Raw genomic sequence first — 5,508 nt, 5'->3', positions numbered from 1 at the left:
CAAAACAAAACACAAAAGAACCAATAGCTACCTTACAGCAAATCAACAATGTAGCAGCTTCTATACTAGTAGAGTTGGCAATGTTTGACACGACTCGCGAATCTAATACGAATCCAATATAAAATTAAAGGGTTATGGATGAAGAGTCTAACCCATTTCATTAAATTGGTTGGGTTAGGTTTGACCTATATAGTCTCGACATGACCTGAACCCGACACGCAACATAATGACTTACAATTTTTAACATGACTCGCAAACCTGACATGAACTCAATATAAAATTAGAATATTAGAATTGAGGGGTTTGACGCATTTAATTAAATTGGTCAAGTTATAGTTGACATATATAGTCTTATACTCATGCATTGATACTACCAAAATCTGACATGCGGATACGAATTGTCACCCCTAACTACTAGCCATAAAACCTATGCATTTCATAAAAGAGAAATGTTTTGTTTCTATTTTTGCTCATCTTATGTCCATCTTGGTACAACTTACAAGAGATGGACAAATATAATATTGAATATGCGAGACCCAATTTGAATTCCGCAAATTAAATGGTAGGTTTACAAAGGAGAAGAATTATAGACAAGTAAGTAACATCTCTCTCTTAATAACCTTGGAAAAATAAAGACACATATAAAGAAACCACAAAACTAATATGTATTTGTCTCTTCATTCTGCCATGAGCATTGCCACATCACTACAAAAAAAAAAAAAAAGAGAAGTCACTAATTTGCAGCGTTTTACTATTCAAACATCTATATTCATAAAATATGGACATTTAAATAGTGTTAATATTCACGCATGCGCATCACTATTCACACGTGAATAGTAACATGATGTTCACACGTGAATGGTAACACTATTCACGCATTGCCTTTCTTTTCTATTTTTTTTTTCTATTTATTCACACATCGCCTTCTGGGCGTGAATAGAGACATATTAATACTAACACTATTCACACGTTGCCTTTCTCGCGTGAATAGCGACGCGTTAACAGTATATTACTATTTAAATGTCTCTAATTTTGAAAATATTTGCGTTCAAAGTTTACATTTATAACAATCACCTACACCAAAAAACTTCAAAATTTCTTCTCATTCACCCACACATAAAACATTTTTTTTAAAAAAAAAAAAAAAAAAAAAAGTTGGGTGGCTGCCAGTTTGTTGCCAAACCAGCAACGACCCTGCTATTTTTTTTTTATTTATTTACAAAAAAATAGTAATAATTTGAGTTTATTTTATTTTAAAAAGAAAATAAAATTAATTTGATTTTTTTAATATATATATTTATTTTTTTATTTTATTATAAATATTTTTTTGGTAAACATTATTATTTTTTTAATTTTTTTAAAGAGTAGCGACATTTAAACCGTGTAAAATGTCACCTTCAAAAAGGTGACGTGCACACTAGTGCCACGTCCCCTTCCCAAATGTGACATGAGAGCAAAAATGTCACCTTGTAGCGATATTTTCATTGTTCAAATGTCTCTAATTTTTATTTTCAGTCACTATGTTTAAGAATATTTTCAAAATGTCACTATTTGAATGTCCCTAATTAAATAGAGGTATTTTTTGGGCTTAAAATATTACCATTTGCCGTCCTATATTGCATTAACCAGTTCGTCTCCATTTCCTTTGAAATGGAGAGGATCCCATTCCCCTCAAAGTTCAGCGACTTAAAAGCACCCTTGTTTGATACTTTGTTGCACTTTGCAACCACTGGCTAGCTAATTGAGATCCCTTCATATTTTTAAATTTGAGCTTGAAAAACACTATGTAGGTATAAATAACACAATATGCGGAATTAACAGATAGCAATCTATAAACAATGAATCACCAAAATAATCAAAACAATAAATCAATCAGACACAATGATTTTGGTGACGAATATGAAACCTTTTAGAAATCGTTTTAAAAGCAAAACTTCTTCGGGGCAGCCAAACCCAAGAAATCACTATAAAAAAATATTCCGAGATTATAGACATGGGGAACACTTACAACCCTTTGCAAGTTCTTGACTCTGTAAGATCGACAAGCCCCCAACTCATCTCCTTACTCACAATCTTCTCCACACGTGATTCTCTTTTATCGGACCATTTCGATAGACTTCTCAATGAAGCACACAATTCAAACTAACAAATACTCTAAGAGGGAAGATTTATCTCACAACATAAACTTCATCTTAGCACAGCCTCTTACGAATTCTCTGGTGAAAATTTGTATCTATACAGATCTGTAGAGATCTATATATAAAGCCTAAGGACCCCTAGTCTAGTTAAAACTCAATTACATTGTAAAATAGACCTAGAAGCTACAGGCTATTTGGACTATAAGTGGGTTCGTCCGAACAGGGCTTGTAAAACATGGGAAATGTGTTTCTAGTATACTACCGTCCGGACAGAGACAAGGGCCGTCCGCACAGACCTAGGGCGGAGCTAGAGTAAGCATCGTTAACTTGTGTCTCTTGGCGCGACACGTCTGGACGGCTTGCAAACAAAGGTGCAGACGAGGCTCTTAGGAAAAATTGATTTTTTCTAGCGTTCGGACGGCCTTGCTTCCTGTCTGGACAGCCTTGCATGGAGAAGAATCTTGGCACCATTTTGCTTACCGAATTAAGCCAATACAAATACTTACAAGCCATTCATTACATCTAATGGTCCAAATAAATGCAGAGATTTGAGTGTTACTGTAACAATCTCATATTGCGGAAAAACTGTAATTATCAATACAAAAAAATACTGTTAAAATACTTTTCTTTATAAAAAAAATACCCAAAGCTATGTCGTACAAGGCATTTATACAAATCTATCCGACAGTCTAAACTCTAGACAAAACTTAACCAACTTGGAATCTCTGTACATCTCAATATGAATCTCTAATCACAACTGCATAATTACCTTGATTTTCCATTCCTGCAAGCACTACAAAAAACTGTGAAGTAGTGAGTCAATTGATTTCCGACAATATAAATCATTGTTGAATCATATATAGCAAAATGCTAGACAAGTTATAAAACCACAAAAATCCGTATTATTGGATATCAATATCATACTCAGTAAGTAAGAATACTTACAGTGGATTACATGAATGGATCATCAAAGGTAATTACTTGAAACCCGTTCTGCTGCAGTTGGTCCATACCCATAACAATCCCTTCACTGACTTTCTCTCTCTCTCTCTCGCCTAAACTCTCTTTCTTCCTCTTCAGCTCTCTGTCTTAAATTTCCCATCTCACTCTCGGTTTCTCTTGTGTTCTTTCTTTCTTGTAGCGCTTGGTCTCGCCCTTTCTCTCTCTGTTCTGAGTAAACACTCTTAGAAAGAAGAAAGACTGAGTAAAAAGCGGAAGAAGGAAGAATATATGTAAGAGATGGGAGATGAGATGAGTGGTGAAAATTGTGAAGGAGAAGAGCTCTATTTATAGGAGAAAATCAAACACTATTCTACCTTCAATTTACAATTATACCCTCATTTTACTATTTCACCAACCCTATACTATTTCACCAACCCTACACTATTTCACCAACCCTATACTATTCTACCAACCCTATACTATTCTACCTACCCTATACTATTCTACCTTCTTATTCTTCTACCATCCTTATACCTACCATTTACTATCCTATTATTTCACCAATTACCATTCTCTAATTACCACTCTCATAAATTTCCCAAGAATTAATATCATTGCCTAATATGAATATTAATATAATCATAACATAAATTTAGTATCTCTAAAATAAGACTTTAAAAATCTGGGGTGCTACAATCTTCCCTCCTTATTAGAATTTCGTCCTCGAAATTAAAGCCCATAAATTACCACCTATCTTCAAATTGAGCAACCCAAATTAAAAACAAATCATACTTGAACCATAACTTACTCAAGTTACTATAAAATTTTTTTAAATTCAATCTGTTCATAAATAAATATCATAACATATTCCATACCCAGGCGATGTGAGACTCTACAAGCACTCTTCTTGGGCACCAGTGTCACCGTTGGCAATCCTCAGGGAATTTCTTCATTCTCGGCCCTTAACTTTTGGCCCTTATACATTTCATTGTGTCCCACTTTTGGCATCACCAACGTGTGTCCACTAGCGACCCTCATAGGCTTGTGCACACTCCCACCATCTCAGGCTGGGTAATGCTCTGATACCATTTGTAACATCCCAGGGAAAAGCGCTAGCCACATCTGCGCTATTACTCAAAAAGGACTAGTCAATTTGGAGCTTCCCTATAATTCATTATAAAGCTCAGTTTCACCTAGTAACTAGGCAATGTGGGACTTAGCACCCATGACTATCTCTATAAACTACCCACTCAATGTGGGCTTCTTCTCATCTTCCCAATATGGGACCGGGGTGTTACAGTTACCGAGGTAGTTAATTCTAGTTTTTAACATGTCAAACCCACTTGTTTTGATAACGCACAAACCTCTACATTTGTTTGGATCGTTAGATGTAATTAAAACCTTAGATTTTAAAATTTGACAATCTCATATTTTAAATTTTTTTGAGGGGATTTGAATCCCCAGCTAGCATATCACTTTATTTCTTGCACGTGTTGATGTAATATTTGTAGAGAAGAGGATTTGGCTCAGGTATGGTAAAAAATTTATAATACATTTTTGTAGTTTTTCGATGGTTTGAATATAATTTTACTCTTTTTTTTATATATATAAAAATTTGAAATTAAATTTAGACAATTAAAAAAATACATGAGATACCATATTTTTTCAATGGTCCAAATTTAATTAAATCTAGACTTCACATGTTGTCTACGTGAGTTGCAATTAAATTGCACTTATGACTTATGTTATTTGCAACATTTTGAATTTGAGAAATGCCTACGTGAGTTGCAATTAAATTGCACTTATGACTTATGTTATTTGCATCATTTTGAATTTGAGAAATATAACATATCACATTTTTATTCTACAACTATCTCACAATGCTGACATGACAATCTCAACCAACCATTGAATTGTGGTTATAAGTGTTGCAAACCTATTTTTTGCCCATTTCTTGTCTATCTCCGTATAAGAGATGGTTGAATTTATGGGACAACATGTTCATTCAACACATTCAATGGTAGATCCATTCGATTTACAACAAGAGATAGTTGAAAAATGGTTGAGAAAATGATGTGTAGCATTCCTCTGCAATAAATGACAACAATTAATAGACTCCTTATTGCAGTAAAGACACGTCCCCTGCTTGTCTATCACACGCCTCTTATGGTCCTACAGTAAACACAAAATATCTACATCTGCAACCAATAATCAATTAATGGTGGCGGAACAACGATGAATGGAGCTTGAGTAAACCTGCACAATTAATATCGTTATAATTAATTAGGAAAATAACCCCCAATCATTACTCAATAAGTTTCTCATATTTGGCTCATATTTTCTTACAATCTACCATTAGATTTGTAGACTCATATGAGTTCAAAAAAATTAGGGAAAACTTTAGAAAACCCCCCTGAACTTCCAGCCA

Source organism: Corylus avellana, chromosome ca10 (assembly GCF_901000735.1).
Source record: "Corylus avellana chromosome ca10, CavTom2PMs-1.0".
Taxonomy (NCBI): Eukaryota; Viridiplantae; Streptophyta; class Magnoliopsida; order Fagales; family Betulaceae; genus Corylus; species Corylus avellana.
The sequence above is the reverse complement of the archived record's forward strand: the minus strand, read 5'-3'. Positions refer to the sequence as shown.